General features: G+C 35.8%; 1 long non-coding RNA gene across 2 annotated transcripts; it reads left to right on the top strand.

Moving 5' to 3' along the window:
• The first annotated feature begins 342 nt into the window (after window positions 1-342).
• Window positions 343-2,776, top strand: LOC111876231 (uncharacterized). Of its 2 annotated transcripts, XR_006188591.2 has the most exons (3): window positions 844-1,376; window positions 2,239-2,431; window positions 2,561-2,776. It is a non-coding gene; the product is annotated as an uncharacterized LOC111876231 (long non-coding RNA). The 2 variants fall into 2 exon arrangements; XR_002844951.3 differs by having other exon boundaries at window positions 343-1,376; window positions 2,239-2,776.
• The last annotated feature ends 20,768 nt before the right edge of the window (window positions 2,777-23,544 follow it).

Here is a 23,544-nt window from a genome sequence, read left to right as displayed (position 1 = left end):
ACAAACTATTTGTTGCTCGCCGCTTTGCGCGGGTAAACGGCTAGTATATATATATATATATATATATATATATATATATATATATATATATATATATATATATATATATATATATATATATATATATATATATATATATATATATATATATATATATATATATATATATATATATATATATATATACCCCTTAATAAGCATTTAGCCTCAACATTTTGAGTTTTAAGAGGTATAATCTCTAATATAATATATACAATCCTTTTATGCATGGCGGGAAATATAAAACTTATCCGGTCAACGATTGATACTGGACTTTGAATTAGTATTCCTCAGTTTCAGCCAGAGAATCGGTCAAAACCAACTGCGCTTTATATAACATCTCCTCCTATCTCACAGTTCGACATCACTCAACGATCATAAATCCCCCTTCTCCCCCAATGTTCATCGCACAACCAGTATACCACAACAAATTTTCGACCCTCATCACCTAGAATCGAAGCAAATATATTGTTTTTTACTTTTGATTTTTTCGATCAGATCTAAAACTAAATGATTAGTTTTTTGTTTCTTTTTAAGCGCTCATAATCTCTTTTTATTATGTTGCCTCTGTCTCCTCTTCAACCCTCTCTCTCTCTCTCATCACGATTTTTGATTTCTTTTTATAGGCTTTTTATCGTAGATCTGGTTCTACACCATCGAGGTCTCTCTCTCTCTCTCTCTCTCTCTCTCTCTCTCTCTGCGTACGCTTGATGTAACAGTCTCTATGTTTGTGTGTGTGTATATATATATATATATATATATATATATATATATATATATATATATATATATATATATATATATATATATATATATATATGTGTGTGTGTGTGACATGCCCTTAAATGGGAGGGCATTGAGAGATGAAGCCAAATGAGGATTTTTCAAGACATGTGTTGGGTTGCATGTGGCATCGATGATGTCTGAGATTTACCTTCAATGTTGCTTTTGGAGCCATAGTCGACCTCATTATTCTCACACTTTCCTTGAGGATCAAAAAGGTAAAAGTTGATCCAAGCTTAAAATAAAGCGACTTGATTCTTCTTCTGTTTTTCATTTTCCGTTTACCAAAATCATATGCTTAGGCTTTACTCATATGCTACTTTATATGTGTGTCTGCGTGTTGTTGAGGAGAAAAAGGAATGCTTAGCCGTTGCTTACCAACTGTTCGATGAAATTCCTTTAAGACGTACACATAATTACATGGTCTTTTAACCAGGTGGTGGAAGATCAATATAGGTTTGAATTTGTAGAAACACTTGTGAACGAAGTAGATGGTCATTCATCTATCAAGAAGTGGATGAAAATACATTGAGATCTCCATGTATGTCGAAGAGGTAAGCTATCTAGATTCAAATCAAATGTAGTCTCTAATATCAGATATAAAAACTCTTTTGATTACCGGGTATCATATTCATTTTCAGCTAATAACCGGTATAAAACCTGTTTTGATTGTTGGTTCATAGTAAATGCTAACATATCTTTTATCTTTATATTTCATAGCTAATAACTGGTATAAAACTTGTTTTAATTGTTGGTTAATAATAAATGCTATCATATCTTTTATCTTTATGCGGTGAATGGTGGCATTCTTATAAAAATTAGTGAATATTTTTCTTCAAATTAGGAGATATCCTCATGAGGTTTAGTTGATGTGTTTTTTCTTGTATTTAATTAGTATTGATGTTTTAGCATACTCGGTTTCAAGTTGGAAATGGACATGGGATTTGGGTTTAGTAAGTTCTTACAAGTTTTACAATTTTTCTACAGGAAGTTGATATGGGATTTTGTTTTCCCTTTCCATCTTCCTAAATAATTACAATTTTTATTTTTTCTTTATTATGACTTTATCACTTACATGTTTTTCTTGATATTTATGTGGTGTTATGCTAATATAAATGTGAAATTAGTGTTTAAGATCATACCATTTGTGCTTTTTAGGGATTTGAATCCACGATTGTGACTAAAAGAGCTTAAAAAATTATCATTTGACCTTTATTTTTTTATTATTTGATCATTAAATTAAAGTCATGAAATATAAAAGTTGACAGTGAGAGACCTGACTTTTATGTTTGTGTGATCTGATCTATATGTGTCTATGTATGTATGATCTCATAAGAATGTATGTATCATTTGATATGTATGTGTGATCTAATATGTATATATGTGTGATCTGATCTATTGTTATTATTTATACAGCCATGAAAGGAAGCTTGAAGTATTTTCAACTTAAAGAAGAAACAACATGCCAAGATATGATTGGCATGTCTTCCGTTAATTGCATCTTTAAGCTCCCGATTATAGTGCAAGAACTTAATGGGGACAACAAAATTACAATTTTTACCACTCCACTATTTTCTTATTTTTAAACTTTTATACACTAGCAAATGAGGTATTATATGTATTTTGATTTTTACCATTTTTCGAATCATTTACCATCCCATGGCAAATTTTTTATTGTTACTAATCTTATTTAAAATGTCAATTACGAAAATGGAATATGATAATATTGTAAAAGAAGACCTGATGCCTATTTTGCACTTGGCAAGAAAAGTCCAGCCGCAATGCTTGAAGGTCAAATGTACATGAAGGCATTCTTGCTTGCTCTTTCCTATGGAATGTCATTTTTTGTTAGTTTTAGTTTTGAAATTAAATTCCAAAATGACAATGTACTTTTGGACCGTTGCACACAATGTGCCTATGCAATTTCATCAAGTAATGGTACATATCTTTTTTAGCTTGTGTGTGTATGTGCACCCGTGTTTGTTTTAATGTTTTCATTTTCTTACAATACATCATTCTTAAGCATTGTGTTTTAAAAGTATAATGTTATATCATTACAAACTTTTAATTTTTTATGTATAACCAATGATAGGAATACAAACAACTCCTAAATGCTAGATGCAATTTTATTTTTAATAGAATTCTGAAATGACAGTTTTTTCTTTTTTTTCTTTGAAATTGAATTCCAAAATGGGTGTCTACTTTCAGACCATTGTACACAATGTGCATGTGCAATTTCATAAGGATAACATATATATATAAGTTTGTATTAAAATTATATATATATATATCAGTTTATATTGATGTTTATATGTCGTTAATCCTAAAAATATATATAAATATGTATCCATGATAATTGTACTATAAAAATTTACATAAACTATTGAAGAAATGATACCACCAAGAGCAAAAATAACCGTTTGGCATGTAGCATATCCGTATGAATAGAGGAATCAAGGTGGGCAAAATAACTGGTTCATGATTCAAAATGGTTTAAAATCCGAAACCGACGTGAAAAATGAAACGTGTTTGGTTTAAAATCTATCCACCGGTTTGGACCAGATTTAGGATTTCTGATGAAACCAGTTTGGAATCGGTTTGAAAAACTGGTTTTCAACCCTATAAAAAACTAATTTTCATATATTAACCAAATATTGTTTTCATCCATTATTTCTTCAATTTGTCGTTTATATATATATATATATATATATATATATATATATATATATATATATATATATATATGTTTTCAAATAGAAATAATTGTCGACATAACTTATTAGCATCCGTCGCTTGCCGCAAGTAAACGGCTAGTATATATATATATATATATATATATATATATATATATATATATATATATATATATATATATATATATATATATATATATATATATATATATATATGTGTGTGTGTGTGTGTGTGTGAGAGAGAGAGTGTGTGATTTTATAGGTTTGAAACAAACATACATATAATTTGAAGTTTTATGTTATCAAAGTTTATAAAGATTTCTTAAGAGTTTAAAAAATCATACAAATATATTAACTATATTTTAAAAATCAATGTCTGTGGATGTTTCCAAAGATAATTGGTATCCCTCTATTTTATTTTATTTTAAATACCCCTTGGTTATTTCTAAAATGTCAGTTTGACCTCTTTTTAATCTCCGAACTTTGTAAAATGACATTTTTAATCCCTTTAATTTCTAAAGTTTCGTGCTTCCCTGGTAATATGTGACACTTTTCACATCTCTACTTTCTAAAAAGTCACTTTCACCCCAAACGTTTAACAATCTAAAATGTCACTTTTACTCCCTTTATATTCTAACATTTTGTGTTTAGCCCCATAATATATTTATTATATTATAAAATATAATAGTTATATATTAAATTTTAAAAGTTATAAAATACAAAGCTTTTTGTACAAATCAATTATGCATAACAAAATCATTAGTACTTGCCAAAATTTTGAAGACTTGAATTAAGAAAGATTATTAAAATTTTAATTTGAAGCAAAATGATAATTTTAAAATATTAAATTCATCTATATAAATTAATTAATATTTCTTAAAATATTTAATTAAAAGTGGTAGTTTTTTATTATATAATAACTAATAATAAAATCTAATAATTATTTCCCCGCAACAAACCTATTAGCCAAAAGAGCTATTTATCGTCACTACTTTGCACGTGTGTGTGTCTATATATATATATATATATATGTATATATATATATATATATATATATATATATATATATATATATATATATATATATATATATATATATATATATATATATATAATCTGATTTTCTTACACTTACCACCCCTCAACTTTTCTAAACTTTTACCTCCTCGAGTGTCTAAACTTTAATGTTTACTCTGTCATCGACAATTATGATCCATCAACTTTGTACAATGTCACATTGACCTTCTAACCTTTAAACTTTGTAAAATATCATTTTCATCCACTCGACTTTATAAGTTTTTGTTTTCCCCCTCTTTCGATAATCTGTATAATCTGATTTTCCATAATAACTTTTGTTCCTTAAGTTTTTTTTTTATTTTAAAAACCACTTTATTACATGCTTATTTTTATGTATATTTCAATATAAATTCAAGATGGTTAATGTTTTGACTGAAGTTTAGAACTTTCTTTTGGAATTTTATTTAAAATGTATTTGCTTTCTCAATGTAAATTTATAACATTCGTTCGTTAATTTCTTTGGATAATGACACAAAAGTCTCTTAACGTTTTCTATTTTTTTGCAATTTTGACTCTGCAATTTTTTATGTTCCAATTAAGTCACTTTGTTTTAAATTGGTTGCAATTCTAACTAGTTGACCGGATTGTTTTAGGCGGTCCGGTTGTCATTGCTGACATACATGACATGCCGACTTTGCACTATTTGGCTATATGATGCTGATAGAGCATGATGACGTTTCAGAAGTGAAAAAAAATGTCACAAAGACACTATGTTTTTATTTGTTGCACTTTTGACACTAAGTCTCCAATCTTTTGCAATTTTGACACTAAGTCTCCAATCTTTTTCAATTTTGACACTAAGTTTTCAGTCTTCTCCAATTTGAAACATAAATGAAATAAGAATATGCAAAGACATAAACAAAAAGAAACTATAGTTCACAAAAAAATTCCTAATTTCTTTTCAATCAATGTTGTTTACCATAAAAGCAATGTATGTATTCAAAACATGGTCACCTAAATCCCAAAGTACAACTTAGTCCTGATCTTATTCTTGTAACACGCTTGATGAAAATCATAAGTTCTTTTTCATTAACCCTCATTGGTTGTTATAGAGAAATCAAAATTAGGTTTCCATAACCATTAACTCTTGGTAAATTACATTGATATTTCTTGCAATTAAACCAATTTGAAGTTGAACCAAAACTTAGACCATATACAGAAAGCAAAAGAAATAAACATCCTAACATATAAGAATGATGTAGTGGCAACGGATGCAAAAATAGTCGGGTCCAAAAAAAGAGTAAGGGAAAGAACGAATATCAAACACTAGTTATAATGTCTTTATTATTATTCCAATGATAAAGATAACCTAATATAATTAGTAAGTTCTCTACATAACAAATTATAGATCGTTTTTAGAGTAACCTCATAGACCTACTAAATTGTTTCTTAATAAGGTCAACCAGCAGTATCCATATATATTAGTCTGTATAATTGCTCCATGGGTAGTACTTACATTTAAAATTTTACTTAATACTGGCCTCATCAATGTTTAGTTGTTGTATTAAATTTCGATACTTCTGAATAACATATATGAAATCCTGAAATAACATAAAAAAACACTGGTCTCCACGGAGTTACTAAGCTGGTTTCGTATATGAAATTATTATATAACATACAATCATTGGGTTAGATATTTTTTACTTACCAAGACACACTCGATTTGAATGATTTTTTTCATCCTTTTAACCTTATCAGATGAAAATAAATTCAAAGTCTTCCACCAGACAAATCAAATTAATTTTCCGTTTAAACCTTATATCTGAGTATGGAGAAGGGCATACAATGGTAAAAGGGCATACAAGAACCTAAAGGATCTATGTTTTCACTATTGAATGAAATAACCAATTAAACATCAAGAACCCTAGCATTTTCAAAAATAACAAAAGGGTTTAGAAAAACATACATCTTGATTATACTAGTAGATAATCAAAGATAATCCTTCTTGTAGTCACTTGGAAGCTAGCACCAGAAATCCCGTGCCTTTGATGGCTCATACCCAACCCTAGAAACAAGGAGGTTTTTGAAGAGATGAGATGGGAGATGGAAATTCCGGCTATACCTTGGAAAAATAGAGTGGCCGAAAATTGGATCCAATAGGGTCCTTTTGTAGTTGAATTAGGAAACCCTAGATAACCCTAATTTGAATATTATATTAATATCTAAAATTTGATAATTATCTACTCTCTAATTATCTATAAGGGATATTCTAGAAACCCTAGAATTATCCTCCCAGAACTGTCCACCTCTTATGGAGGAAGGTTCTTGAACATTTTGTTCAACTATTGAACAATTGCAGTTAGACCCCTATACTTTTAATTAATCAAGTTAATCCCAAAATTACTTCTAATTAACTTTTTATTAACTATTAATTAAATCATTCCATTTATTATTTCAATAAAATATTAACAAATTCATTTATTTCTATTTATTAATCATAAAATATATCAATAAATCAGTGTCTCTTTCTCTTTCTCTCTCTCTCTCTCTCTCTCTTTATTTCTCTCTAAAAGTCATCATATTCAATTACTAGGTTTGAGGGCAACCCAAAAAGGCTTTGCTAATAATTCAAGTATATACTAATTCAATTGTTGGCTTAGGGCACCTAATCCAATATTCTCCCACTTGGATAAGTCTATAACTGCAATTACCAGTATAACTTCTAAATTAGACAACAAATAGTGATTCCATAGATCCGTTAAACTCAAAACTGAAAAGACGTTGGCCCTAAGATAGTTGATCAGATATTCCTCTGTTATTAAAGATATCATACGAACATGAGACATGGAATAGAATCAATATCATTGTCCAAGTTTTGTTTCCGGATTTAGGATTTGTGATGACAAAATAAGACTTCAAATTGAACACATCAATGTAGTCTCGGTTGGGCCCACCACTATAAGTCAACACCAAATCACTGATGGACCTAAAGATATCAATTTTCCCATAATGGAAAAAGGAACAAATAAACTTTGACTCATATGCTTGTATCCTTTACTCACTAAATCATATATGGCCCTGTGTTTTATAACATCATGTTATTAATGCATTTTCACAACACCAAAGCACAACTGACTTGTAAATTACAACTCATATATATCCATTTAAAAAATATATGATATTATTGTCTCATAATTACTCATGATATAATCCATGAAATAATTCTTAGAGTGTGGGTTTATCTAATATTTAAATCTCATTTCTAAGTACTGATGAATGTTGTAGCAATACAATTGCTATGTCTAACTCCCTTAGAAAATATACAATCCAATTCATGACGGTCTTAATTCACTACTTACTTCCAAAAGTATGAGTGACTGTGGAATTTAAATAATTACATTTTCCGGGAAGTAAAACATGCAAAACAAAACACAAGAATAATCAATTAAAAAAGGCAGTAAACAAACTCATAAATAATCGCTATTATTTAATCACCAAAATTCAATTACATTTATTTTGTTACAAGTTTAAAACTACTCATATAACTACTAAAACTAATATCATCTCTCAAATTAATGCTCCTAGCATGATGATTATGCTTAATCCTACTTAGGGCCTTCGTCAAAGGATCTGCAGGTTTCTCTTCTAATGATACCCTCTTTTCAATCAGGTGACCTTCTTTTACTCTATGTCTGATGTAATGATACTTTCTTTCGATATTACTTGACTTTCCATGGTCTCTCGGTTCTTATGTCAAAGCAACCTCACCTTCATTATCGCAGAAAATTTCCATTGGCTGCTGAAATGTTGGAACTACTCCAAGATCTCCTATAAATTTCTTCATCCAAGACGATTCCTTTGATGCTTCACTTACATCTATGTATTCTAATTCACACGTAGAATCAGCCACCATGTCTTGTTTGTAACTTTTCCAAGTAACTGATCTGCCATTTAATAGAAACACCTAGCCCGACTGAGAACGAAAGTTATCTCTATCTATCTAGGGCTAGTGACACTATACCTATTTACTCTCAATGTATCATTGCCTCTAAAGACAAGAATCATATCATCTGTCCTTCGCAGATACTTGAGAATGTTCTTTACTACTATCCAATGAGCCTTGCCAGGATTTCCCTAATAGCAACTGGCCATGCTTAAAACAAAGGACACATCAGGGCGAGTACATGGCATAGCGTACATGATCGATCCTACAGCTAAAGAATAAGGGACTCGACTCATATCAACTATCTCTTCATTCATACTTAGGCTTTAAGCCTTACTCAATTTGGCATTGCTTTGAATAGGTAGCTCTCCTTTCTTGGAATTTTCCATATTAAATCATTTTAGTTCCTTGCCCAAGTATGTACTTTGACTAAGTCCAATTAGTCTTTTCTTTCTTTTTTCACAAAATTCTTATCCTAAGAATGTAGGTTGCCTCTCCTAGATCCTTCATAGCAAAACACTTTCCAAGCCAAGATTTCACTTCTTGCAAGGTTGGAACATCATTTCCTATAAGTAGTATGTCATCAACATACAATACTAGAAAGGTTATTATACTCCCACTAGCCTTGACATACAGAGAGGACTTATCCTCACTTTTAGAGAAACCAAACTCTTTAACTTTCTCATGGAAGCAAATATTCCAACTATGAGATACTTGTTTTAATCCATATATGGATTTCTCAAGATTACACACTCTATTGGGAAGCTTTGCATCAACGAAACCCTCTGACTGACTCATGTAAATATCTTATGCCACTTCCCATTAAGGAAAGAATTTTTCACATCCATCTACAAAATTTCATTAACATGAAAGGAAAATATGGCAAGCATTATCCTAATAGTCTTTATTTTGGTTGCTGGTGAAAAGGTCTCATTATAGTCAATCGATGTGGATTAATTAAAGCCCTTCACACCATTCTTGATTTGAATGTGTCCACATTTCCATCCATGTCAGCCTTCTTCTTGAAGATCCATTTGCAGCCAACTATCTTTCGACCAGGTTGTTGATCAACCAAATTTCAAACTTGATTCCCATAAATGGACTTGATCTCACTGTCTATTTCCTTTTTTTCTTGGCAACCTCAGGGTCTGCCATCACTTCCTTGTAGTTAGTTGGCTCATCTAAATTTACAAGTGTTTGATCATTGATAAACGTATCACCATCTGACGTTATATGGAAACCATAAAACATTGGTGGCATGCTAACTCTACTGGAATAACGAAGAAGTAATGAATTTTCAACTGGCTCAACTGGAATTTCTTGCTCTGGTTGAGTGCTAGTGTCTTCTAAGGTTCCTTTATTGGTTAACTCTTGTATCTATTCAAGGTCAATAGTACTCCCATTGTCCTCTTTGTATATGAACTCTCTCTCTCTCTCTCTCTCTCTCTCTCTCTCTCTCTCTCGTGAAAGACTCCTCGTCATGCTACCACGACCACATTCTCACTAGGTCTGTGTAACGCCCATGTTTCTAGGCTAGGTATTAATGATGATGTAATAGTCTCGGTCAACCTTTGTAACTTGTTTTGAAATAATAAAATGTATTATTTGAATATTATGTGTTTTATGCTAAGTATTATGATATAATAAAATTAAGGATAAAAATAAGCATCGAAAATAAATGTTTGATAAAGTCGATATTTATGGATAAAGGTATAGTGGTTGAAACAAGGATTCCGGAGATATAAAGAATACCAAAATCCGAGTTATAACGTAGAAGTTATAACCTGTTGAAGTTTCACGACAGAACCGGCACGACGCTGTGTGACGTAAAAATTAAGTTTACGATAAAGTGCTTTTTAGCCTTAGCGATCTAAATGAAAGTCATAGTATACCTTAAACTGGGAGCGTGCATAAAAAGAATGTCCAAATCTGACTTCGTATGAGGAAGTTATGAATTTTTAAGATTTGACATAATAGTATGCAGCCCAAAATTCGAATTTTAGATCGAACGATTTTTAGCCGACACAACCTAATCAAGAATCGAAGATCTTGTTGATAGTAGTTCAACGGTAAAAAGACAGAAGAAAACGGACGTCGGATGAAGAAGTTATGAATTTTTAACGGATTTTTCCTGTCCAGGACTATTAAAAATATAACTTTAAAAATAAAGTCAAAATTAGCCGATGGAGTCTAAAAAAAAGTTGTAGAGCACGGTCTCACCTATGTGTGGATATAAAGAACATCAAAAACGGAGCTCGTATGCGAAAATTACGAATTTTTGAAGTTTAAAAAATAAACACGTGACGGAGTACGCCCCGCGTACAAACGAGTACGCACAGCGTACTCGGACTAGCTTCGTTATGTGTTAGGAGCCTTGATACGTCCGAAGTAATCCACTCCTACACCCAACATATGAAGGCGTACGCCCAACGAAGAACTAAACGAAGCAGTACGCCCCACGTACCAGGAAATTACGCCCAACGTAATGAGGAGCTTTGGTCCCCTATAAATAGGATCTGAAGTCAGTCGAGTTAATGTTACAAAATTTCATTCTCTTTCACTATCTACTCCCTTTTAGCCTATTCTAAACCCCCCAAACCTAGAGTATCATCCTAACATCGTAATCAAGCCCCAAAGAGCCCGAAGATCCCGAGCAAAGAGTTTTTCGAGACGAAACTCTGCTCGCGTGAAGCCCGGTTTTTGAGAAAACATCCCGGTTCATCGAAAAATATTGTTTTAAGTGACAAAGTGTTGTCCAATCATCGTTAAATCAGGTGAGTGTGTAGTCACTTTCATCTTACACATAGATATGAACTATTTTCTATAAAATACGTGCTATGTGTATATATATATATATATATATATATATATATATATATATATATATATATTGTTTGTTTATTTGAGATGAGTGTTGTATAGATGTTTTATACAAGTTTTAAACTGTATATGTATTTTTATTTACAAATATGTTGGGTAAAACATGGGTAGATGAAATAGTTGATATGTGATAAAATGATGAGAGGCCTTGATGTTGTTGTTGTTGTAGTCATCTAGCGGAGTATAAATGATGACCACAGACCTTTCTAGACAGTCCATTGGAACGCTAGCAGGCTCGCAAGTTGTAGGTGTTGGTGAACGATATGTTTGCTGGTGTACTCCATTCCCCTCATGGTTGCCTTATTTGACATAAATTGCTGAGGAATCCCTAAAGCAATGTTGTCACCCCGATGAAAATTCTTAGGCTAGGTCCCTTATGATAGATGTTTAGGACGTAAAGTGAGGATAATGAGAACAGGTAATCAGGGTTATTGTTGGTTGATGAAATTAATAAATTTATTATTGGTTGATGAAATTAATAAATTTATTATTATTTGTGGGTTGAAAACCGTATATGCTCATCAGGCTCCCAAGCCTGACCCACTCAGCTTTTTATATTACAGGTAGTGGACCCAGAGCATAGTTAGATGATGACGAAGGATTTTTGATTATAGGCCAGTAGATGTAGATAACTGTTGTAAGGCTTATAATGTACTATTTATGCTTTTGGTCTGCATTGGAACATGACATCCCGAGGTTTTGTTATATATGAAATATACTTTTTTAAGAAATGCTTTGATAAATTTTAATCACATTTTGTTTTGGGGACAAATTCCACAACGCCTTTTGGAATATTACTCTGATTTTATTTTAAAAGCATACACTAAATCGATCTTTTCTGGCCGAGAAATTTGGGGATTCGATTTTACTTAAAGTCTCGTCGTGGAAGGGACTTATAAGATTTGGTAAAATAGGAAAGTTATGACCCGTCGAAGTTTCGCGACAGAACCGGCACGACGCTGTGTAAGGTAAAAAGTGAGTTGACCACAAAGTGATTTTTAGCCTTAGCGATCTAAATGAAAGTCGTAGTATACGTTAAACCGAGAGCGTGCATAAAAAGAATGTCCAAATCTGACTTCGTATGACGAAGTTGTGAATTTTCTAAGATTTGGCATAGCAGTATGCAGCCCGGAATTCGAATTTTTAGATCGAGCGATTTTTAGCCGACTCAAACTAAATGAGAATCGAAGATCTTGTTGATAATAGTTCAACAGTAAAAAGATAGATGAAAACGGACATCGGATGAAGAAGTTATGAATTTTTAACGGATTTTTCCTGTCCAGGACTGTTAAAAATATAACTTTAAAAATAAATTCAAAATTAGCCGATAGAGTCTAAACAGAAGTTGTAGAGCACGGTCTCACCTACACATGGATATAAACAACGTCAAAAACAAAGCTCGTATACAAAAGTTACGAATTTTTGAAGTTTGAAAAATAAACATGAGAAGGAGTACGCCCCGTGTAAAACGAGTACGTCCAGCGTACTCAGACTAGCTTCGTTACGTGTTAGTAGCCTTGAAACATCCGAAGTAATCCACTCCTACGCCCAGTATACGAAGGCGTATGCCCAACGAAGAACTGAACGAAGCAGTACGCCCCGCGTACCAGGAAATTACGCCCAACGTAATGAGGAGCTTCGGTCCCCTATAAAGAGGATTCGAAGTCAACCGAGTTAATGTTACAAAATTTCATTCTCTTTCACTCTCTGCTCCCATTTAGCCCATTCTAACCCCCCTAGGCCTAGAGTATCATCCTAGCATCGTAAGCAAGCCCCGGAGAGCCCGAAGATCCCGAGAAAAGAGTTTTTCGAGACGAAATTATACCCGCGTGAAGCCCGGTTTTTTGAGAAAACCTCCCGGTTTCATCGAAATAGATTATTTTAAGTGAAGAAGTGTTGCCCAATCATCGTTAAAATCAGGTAAGTATGTAGTCACTTTCATCTTACACATAGATATGAATATGTAGTCACTTTCATCTTACACATAGATTGTTTGTTTATTTGAGATGGGTGTTAAATAGATGTTTTATACAAGTTTTAAGCTATATATGTATTTTTATCTACAAATATGTTAGGTAAAACATGGGTAGATGAAATAGTTGATGTGTGATAAAAATGATGAGAGGCCTCGATTTTGTTGTTTTTGTTGTTGTAGTCATCTAGCGGAGTATAGATGGCGGCCACGAACCTTTCTAGACAGTTCAGTGGAACGCTAGCAGGCTCGCAACCTGTAGGTGTTGGTGAACGATATGTTCGCTGGTGTACTCCATCCCGCTCATGGTTGCCTTATTTGACGATGACGAGTATGTCATCAATAAAGACGATGACGAACTGATCTAGATATGGACGACATACCCTATTCATCAAGTCCATGAATACTGCGGGGGCGTTAGTCAGTCCAAAGGGCATCACTACGAACTCAAAATGCCCGTAGTGGGTTCGGAAGGCTGTCTTTGGAACATCTTCCTCAAGCACCCGTAACTGATGATACCCCGATCTAAGATCAATCTTGGAGAAGTAACTTGCTCCTTGGAGTTGGTCGAATAGGTCGTCGATACGAGGGAGAGGATAGCGATTTTTGATCGTGAGTTTATTGAGTTCCCTATAATCGATGCACATCCGAAACGACCCATCCTTTTTCTTCACGAACAAGACCGGAGCTCCCCAAGGTGAGAAACTCGGTCTTATAAAGCCCTTGCTGAGCAGTTCGTTGAGTTGACCGGAGAGTTCTTGCATTTCGGCGGGCGCTAGACGGTAGGGCGACTTAGCTATGGGGGTAGCTCATGGGATTAGGTCGATTCTGAATTCAACCTGTCGTTTGGGAGGTAGGCCTGGAAGATCCTCCGGGAAGACATCAGGAAAATCGCATACTACAGGAATGTCTTTTGGATCTTTCGATTTCTAGTTAGTGTCGACAACGTGAGCAAGAAAGGCGCGATATTCCTTGCGCAAGTATTTCTGAGCCTGAATACTAGAGATGATACGAAGGTTTGTACTTGGCTTATCTCCGTATATCAATAGGGTCTCTCGATTCGGGAAGTTCAGGCGAATGGCTTTCTCGGAGCATAGGATATCGGCGTAGTGAAAGCTTAACCAATCCATACCAACAATGACATCGAAATTTTTGATCGAGACTAGTATAAGATCGATTAAAAAGGGGTGATCATCTAACGTGATAGTGCAACCTATATAGATTTCATTAGAGCTTTCTGTCTTCCCATTAGCCATTTCTACAACGAATGTTTCTTTTAGTGATTGAGGGGTTTGTTTGAGTAAGTGTTTAAAGTTTTGATTTATGAAGCTTCTTTCTGCACCACTATCGAATAAGACACAGGCATAAGAGTTGTTGAGAAGAAACGTACCCGTGACCACCGTGGGATCAGCTACCGCTTCATTGTGACCGATAACGAGTAACCTTCCAGTTCCCCCAGCATTTGCAGTCTTCGGACAGTTCTTCTTAAAATGGCCCGCTTCACCGCAGCCATAACAAGTTGGGGTCACTCCCGTACCAGGAACCTGTGTGATAGGTTTGGGAGGGGCCTTGCAAAATCGGACAGTATGGCCCTTTCGTCCGCATTTGGAACACTGCAATTCACGGCAAGGATCGTTGTGGTGGAAAGGGCACTTGGGACACTTAGGCAAGTTTCCACTGTAAGCTTTTGGTGGGGCTGGAGCAGCTGGTGCGGCTGGGGTGGTGGCAGCATGGACCGCCACAATTTGCTGGTCCTTGGAGGCGGTTTGAGTTTTCTTGCCTTTCTTCTTATCCCATCGTTTTCTTTTTCTGTCAGACGATCCGGATGGTGTAGTGGTTGTTGTGGTTGTTGTTGCTGGAGTGGAGGAGATTTCGTGGTTGATCAGACTCTGGGCCAATTCCTTGGCGCTGTCAAAAGTGGTAGGGCGTGAGGCCAGAACATTTCCTCGCTACGGGGGCACTAAACCCCAGATGTATCATTCAATCTTCTTGCTTTCAGAGGGGATCATGTTGGGATACATAGCCGCCAAGTCGCAAAACCTGGCCGTATAAGCCGTTATGTCGGTCCCCTTCATCTTGAGGTTCCAGAGTTCTTCCTCAAGCTTCTGAACTTCGCCCCTAGGGCAGTACTCTCCTCTCATAAGATCTTTTAGAGTGTCCCAGCCCATGGCATTGGCTGTGACTAAGGAGAGTGCGTTGACATGGCCATTCCACCATGACAAGGCCCTGTTAGTGAGGGTAGCAGTAGCGAACTTGATTTTGCTCTCTTCAGGACAAGAGCACATCTCGAATACAGCTTCGGTTCTTTCGAACCATTGGGACAATGCCAGGATCCCTCCAGTACCATCAAAGAAGGCAGGTTTACAATTCATGAAGTCCTTATAAGTGCATCCCTGCACTCACTGGTGGACTTCACCAAATCTAGAATTCCCACCGCTTGCATCACCCGAGTTCATTTGGGCCATGGCTGCTGTTACAGCCGCAGTCACAGCCGTTTGGAACAACACCGGATCGAACTGAGGAGGAGGAGGTGGTGGGGGAGGGGTTTGAGTAGCTGGTCTTCCTCGGTTTGGACGCTTTCTAGGAGGCATCCTTCGCTGGAAAACCATAGAAATGATAGCAATAGTATGAGCCTATTGCGAATATGAACAAAGTGTTTCATGGATTAAATCAACATAATCCAAGATTAGGGTGAGAGTTATAGCAATAGAGAAATCAACTGCCAATATACTGGTATTAATGATGCAACACAAGTTCATGAAAATTGACCTAGCAGTAGGTCTTACATCATACCATAGAGAAAATGTTGGCAGTTTAGAGGTTCAACTAGAGTACTTTTAAACTAGGAATGTTTACAGACAAGAGACCTACGGAACATAGAGATAAAAGGCTAGTCCTTTTAAACAAAAGAGTGAGGTGACTAGACGTCTTCTACTGGCGACGGTTGCTTGTTGGGCGAATCCTCAAATCCGCTAGTTGACGCATAACTTCTTGAAGGTGTCGCTCATGAGTCCTTTGGCGTGCTCGGAGTTCCCTAACTTCAGCTCGGGATGCAGCCAGCTGATGCTGCAGAGCCTCGTTGGTCCTCCTTGTCCTGTCCACGGCTTCTTTGAGCTGACGGATGCGAACAGTGTTGAGATTTGAGTTGGCATCCACTTCTACAACTTGACCAATAGCAGCTTGACTTTGCTCAACGTTCCTGGCAATCCTTCGGATCATGATGGGTAGAACCCGATCGGCTGATCCTCCTCCGCCTATGTTGTAGAAGCTTCGGTCTCCATTGTAAGGCAAGGGTTGACCCTGCTCCTCGCTCCATCGGTGCAAGGATATTGCCCACATAGGGGTGGGGCCCTGAAATGCCGGACGAGGGTTAGGGTTCGGGGCTTCAGGAGGTTGGTTGTTGACTTCTGACTCGGAGCTCGAGCTATCCGAGAAGCCTTCAGCATGATGATCATCCAAAGGAATAGGGTGATCGTCGTCTGACTCCTCTTCAAGCCATCCTCCATTGCCCTGTTTCGGAAAGTACGGATCGCCGGGTAGGTGGAAGCCAGCCATGCTATCTACGCGAGAAAGGGGGAAAAGAGGATTAATAGACGTACTATTCTAAGATACTTATAGGATGAATCATTACTAGTTGACCCAATACCTGCATACTGCATACCGATTACCTGTAACCGAAGCAAGATAGTCCTTCGAATAAACCACCCTAACTTCAGACTCCCAATCAAACAAGAACAGGGAATGAAGCAAAGGCTGCAGATTCTGAGTCTATAGCGCCTTAATCACATGTAATCGTGGTGTATCCGCTTAGCAACTATTGTCCTACTAGTAACGACCCTTTTTGTTAACACCTACGTATAGTCTAGAGATACAGAATACTCCTATAGTATTCTTATGGTAGCGTTATTGTGGTATTGTTGGTAAGTTTTAGACTTGTTGCAACATCACAACCAAACTTAGGCACATGCTAGTCACCCTCAGGAAAACGTAGTTGATCAGGCTACATCATCCTGAATGTGACTATATGTCTCTAAACCCAATTGTGCTGCCCAACAATCTTAATACTTCCGTTTTGTTCTAGGACAATACTGACTCCTGTGTTTTATAGTGATGTGTGTATATATATATATATATATATATATATATATATATATATATATATATATACTTAGTTAGATCTTTTAGATACTTAACAGTATATATTCTTGGTCAGAGTGTTTTAGTCCCGAAGTGTTTATAGTTCGTATATCTTTTATAGGTTGATATACTTGATTCACTATAAACAATGCTCTGATACCAATCTGTCACACCCCAAAACCGATAACGGCGGAATACGTTTCGGGGTGGATGACGTAGTGTACGGTATCATCACAATTGCATAATAGTAAAAACAAGAAACATACAACCATTGCATTACATAGTGAATTTAATCACAAGCGTGTTTTGTAATGTTTAACAATCACCCAAAAGTAATAAAAAAATAAGAGATGGGTCTTGCGTGCTCCACCTTCTCCAAAAATGCTGCGACTGTACCTGTCTATCTTTGACCTGAAGATACAAGTTATTTTGAAAACGAATATCAGCATAAAGCTTGTGAGTTCATAAGAGTTTAGTGTGAGATTTTGTATACAAAGCATTAGTGCGAATAATGTGTCATTTATATTCATAAGTAGTAGAAACTTAGAAAATCCCATATTTTCCAGAAAATACATTGTAAGTGAAAATCTGTGAAAAGTATGCATTCTTCATTTTCTTGAAACAGTTTATTGTAAAAGTATATTAGCAAATCTCCAAATAGTAAATGTGATAGAATAGGTTAAGCCTGTAATCAGTGATAGAGGTGCAAGCTTCCTTTAGTGATAGGTACTTACTTACTTCGGGATGTAGTTTAGCATTTAGTGTAGTATTTTAGAGTAGTTGTAGTGTATTCCTTGTATATTACTAATAGTGAGGATAATAGAGGATCCCATGACCTTCCCAGTCATGCACAGTATAGTGAAGTAGTGGCATCACTGGGCCTGTACGGCACGGACTGAAATTAACAGTCGGGATATAATAGCGTCTGCCCCGTATAGATCTATACATGTAGAGTCGTCTCCCTGCTGGAAAACTCCGGGCGTAGTGGATAGCGAATAGAGTATCTCGTAGTGGGTTAGTGTATTATTGTTTGTTTGGAGTTTTCTCTTTTGTTATAGTGTAGAAATCCTATAGTATTGAGCATCGTGTATTCTCTTACTAGTGTATTGCCTGGTATTAGTGAGTATTATAGTGTAGAGAGTAGTGACTTTAGCGAGTAGTAGCAGTAGCAACCGTAACTATACCTATTATAGTTATCTTAGTGGGGATGGTTCTTGACATGTTAGTGACCTTAGTATTTTAGTGAAAGAAGAATTATTCGTATCCCATACTAATATACAAGTTATATAATTAAGAAATCAACGACAGTCGGACAGATAACTACTACCCTAAGCCCACAATCAAACAAGAACAGGAAATAAGGCGAGATATCGGTCCTAAGTCCTCCAAGTCTTACTTATATAACTATATCAGAATGGTTACAATTTATGAGTAAATTGATTTAATAAAAGTGTTTTCCAAAAGAACATTTAAAATCTGGCTTGTTGCCCAAAAATAGTTTTAAGAATGTAAAAAAAAATTGTTTATAAGGCATAGTGATAAATCACATGTGATTTGAATTAAGGATAGTGAATCACATGTGATTAATCCTTGTAACGCGGAAATCGTTCTGTAAAACTTTCCATAAACATTTATAAGCAACTTGTATCTCCCCCCTAAAACATTTAAAACATTTGAAAGGTTCATTAAAGGGGTATGAACTCACCTGAAATCGCGTAATTCGGGTGAATCGGGTAAATCGGGTAAAAGTGTCGGTTGAGCGTTTGGTACCAAATAACCACTTGAGCACCTTTTAGGACCCTAAAGTCATATGAAATATGTATTTTACAAGAAGTTAATCATCTTATGCTTTTCATTATAGTATTTGGACATTCTAGCATCGTTTTCGGGGTTTTAGGGCCTAGAAGGGGTTCCCGGGAGTGGTACAAGGCCAAGAATGATTTACGGGAGGGTCCATGAGCTCACTCCCTTGGAGTTTACGGCCCAAAGGCCACTCCTTGGGAGTTTACGGCCGTAAGCCCCCTAGGCTTGGCCGTAAACTCATGTGGTCCTCCAAATTGTATGTTTAAGGCCTTATTTCACTTCCTTACTTTAATGGTATGAGTCTTGGACCAATATGGAGGGATTAAACTCTTGTTTTGTGACATTTTGGGGAGTTTACGGCCAAGACTTGTTCTTGGGCCGTAAACTCCATTAAATCCTTCAAGATGTATGTTTAAATGGTACAACATGTTCTCATTCACCTTAGATAAATCCTAGAAGGCCCTATAATGAGTTTTGGGACAATTTGGCATGAAATTTGGGGAGTTTACGGCCCAAGAATTTCCTTGGCCGTAAACTCTTCATTTTGCCTCAAAATGGGAAGTTTATTGGTACAACACACCTCCAAAGGCCTTAGCTAAATTCCTTATATGCATTTGAGTGGTTTAGGGACTTGTTTGACACAAAAACATGGGTGTTTACGGCCCAAGCTTAGCCTTGGCCGTAAACTCCTCTTTTTGCCATCAATTGATGTTGTTTGATGCATTTAAGCCTTCCTTGTTGTCAAGTCTAAATTACCAAACACCCTAGATGAGTTTTTGGGACTTTAAACATGGGTTGTTGGGGTGTTTGAGGTGTTTACGGCCTAAGCACAAGCTTGGGCCGTAAACTCCTTTTTAAGCTTTAATTCTTTGTGTTTTAGTGTCCAAACTCTCCTAGGTTTATTCCTTAATTAGTTCATGAGCTTAAAGGAAGGAAAAACATGGTCTTTGGCATGATTTTGGGGGTTTACGGCCTAAGGGGCTTCTTAGGCCGTAAACTCCCTTTTTGTTCTTTGTTTTCTATGATTTTGGACTCTAAATGCAGTAAAGTATGTTTAGATTAAGATAGGGAATGAATCTTTACGTTTGGAAGCCGGAAATTCGCGGATTCGGGGTCGATTTCGGGTCTAGAGAGAGAAAGTAGTGAGAGAGAGTGATTGTGTGGTAAAAGAGGGTTCAAATGTTGTTTACACTCATTTCATATGCCTCGGGTAACGTACCCGATACACGGCTACCCGATGCTTAAAGTTTAACAGGGTTAAAACTTTTTACCCGGGTGAAGTGGTTGAAAAAGTAATATAACTCTATTAGGTTAAACGGGGTTAATACATACAAGTTATATTTACTTATGATAATATCAAGACATGCATATAACTAGATATTCGGTTATTGACGATTCCAAATATTACAGAAAATAACGTATAGTGACGCATTTCGTTAGTGAAGATGAGATTTGTAACGGGAATAGATTTGGGGTTGTCACATGCTCCATGGTACGTTGGGCGTACATCTGTACGCAAGGCGTATGTGCCAGACATGCAAACCCTAAATTTTAGGGTTTGGCTCATATTTAAACCTAAGGGTGAGCATAGGTGGGTACCCAACTAAATTTAACGGAACCAGAGTTGGAACCGGCGGTTCCTATGATGTTGGAACCACAATCAGAACCAGTTGTAGCGGTTCTTAATATTTTGGAACCAGAACCAGAACCCATTTTAGACCCTTAAAACCAAAATTTTAACTATAATTTTCAAACTTTAAGTTTTTTAAGTAAAACTAGGATCCGTTTAATAGATATCTGATTAAGCTTATTAGCCTCTATGTTTCAGACTACGAATATTAAGATCATGTTAGTTGGAGTTGGTGAGATCCCTTTATATAGAGAGGACTCACCCTCTCATTTCTTATACATTGTCGATGTGGGATAGCTAGCCTCACATTCTACCTTCTATTGTATAATACTTATTTTCTCTTTTTATTTGATTGTAGATAAAATTAAACTTATCATATGTCCTCATTACTTTTAACTATTTAAGACAAAATAATTATTTTCATACTCACAAAAAGCTAATGTGGTTTTCATTTAAAAAAACATAAAAATCCACCATGTTTCTGTAGTTAGTTGTTTCCCTAAACTCACATACATTGTTAGTTTTTAATATTTTACAAGGAAAATGATGGAATAAAAACAAGAACATGATTATAGAGCAAAAGTTCGATTGAATTTACCTGAACAAACATATATAAATCACACAAAATAAAAGAAACGAAAAACCCATCTTAACACCATTAACACTTCGAAGACATGAGCAATAATATTTACATTTTGATAAAGAAAAAATAATTAATTATTTGTTCTTTGCACACTCACATGAACTAGAACTAATTTGTGGGAAGAAATATCTACTAATGCACCGGAAGTTTGTTTATGAATAATTCGAAATTTATTCGTAGTGAATATAAATACTATATATAAGGAGTTGTTTTTCATGGAGAAAGTGTTAGGTAATAATATACAAGAGCCTAAATTCAAAGAAATAAATAACATATATATATACACAAATCGGTTCCGGCGGGTACCCAGCGGGTAGTGGTTCCAAAATTTTTAGATCCAGAACTGGAACCGCTTAAGGCGGTTCCAAAACTTTAGGAATCGGAACTGGAACCGCTTAAGTCGGTTCAGGTTCTGGAACCAGCGATTCCAAGGCGGCTCCGAATCTAAAAGCGGGTACCCGGTTCCGATGCGTACCCCTATTTAAACCCCATTATAGCCTCATTTCCCCTCACTTCATCAGCCTCCATCCTCTTAGATCGTTTTTGCAACCGTAGTCCATCTTATGAAGCATTTCTAAGCTTGAGTATGTGTGTGTGTGTTTGTGCCTTTGAAGAAGAAGGAAAGAAGTGGAGACCGTCTTCGAGGAGTGAAGCTCTTTACATCTAGAATCACACCACCTTTTGGCATCATTTGGAGGTATAAAATTCTAATCTTGGTGAAGTTTCATTTAGATCTTGTTTTGGGTTTAATTTTTGGTTCTTTTTGTCCAATATGTGGTGATTCATGAACATATCATGTTCTTAACCCATTGAGTTATCCTTTCAGAACTTAGGAAGGGTCTTAAGTCATAAAAATGGGTTCTAAATGGATGGTTTTTCTCCATGCATTAATTAGAAGGTCTTAATGCATTAAGATATTAAGTTTTGGTGTTTTAAGCACTTATTGGACATGCAAGGTCATAAAGTTGGAAACTTTATGACTCTTTATGATATTTTGGCATGGATATGCAATTGGACGCATTAAGTCGAAGTATTGAGCTCTTAATATGAAAAGAGAAATCCATTGAGTACGGCATGCATACCTATGTGTACGCCACGCGTACTGAGTCAGCCACCTCGTTTCCAATCAATGCGAGTACGCCCCGCGTATGCACACGATGTTGACTCAACTGAGTTGACTCGGCTTGGTTGACTCAGTTGATTTTCTGATTTTGACTCAATTGACTTATGGATTTTGATCATTTTGACCTTGAATTTGACCAAGTTTGACCAATGGGTATTTTGGTTGGTGTTTGAGAATTGGTCTTTTGGATGGTGATTGAGAATTAGTCTTTTGGGTGGATAGGTGACGGCTAGAGCTGAGATTCGGAGTCGGGACCTCATCAACTATTGATCAGATTGAGAGGTGAGTTTTCCTCAATGGACTTATGGGTCGAAGGCACCAAGGACAACCCATTGGAATTGATACCCTGGTTTACCATATGTTGCTATGTTGTAGTGATATGTTAGATCGGTATCCTGGTATATAGGATGTTGTTATGCTGTAGTGACCTGTTAGATCGGTATCATGGTATATAGGATGTTCTTATGTTGTAGTGATCTGTTAGATCAGTATCCTGGTATATACGATGTTGTTATGTTGTAGTGATCTGTTAGATCGGTATCCTGGTATATAAGATGTTGCTATGTTGTAGTGGTCTATAAGATCTACTTGTTGTCTACTGACTGGTGATATGTTATGTATATGTCGACATGTTATGTGTGGTTGGGTTGAGGTGGACTAGTGGAGACTGAAGTCCAAGAGACCCAGGGCGACCCAGATAGACTAAAGGCCTGTGAGACGGACCAGTCAAGCCGAAGGCCCGAAGAACGGTCCAGATAGGCTAAAGGCTCGGTGAGGCGGTCCAGTCATGCTGAAGATTCTGTGAGCGTTCCAAGTAGTCTGTAGGCCGGGGCGGCGTTCCATTCAGGCTGAAAGCTCTGTTTGCATGTTGTTGTTTGTTA

Source organism: Lactuca sativa, chromosome 1, assembly GCF_002870075.4.
Source record: "Lactuca sativa cultivar Salinas chromosome 1, Lsat_Salinas_v11, whole genome shotgun sequence".
In the NCBI taxonomy this organism is placed as follows: Eukaryota; Viridiplantae; Streptophyta; class Magnoliopsida; order Asterales; family Asteraceae; genus Lactuca; species Lactuca sativa.
Note: the sequence above shows the minus strand (reverse complement) of the source record. Positions and strands in the feature narration are given on the sequence as shown.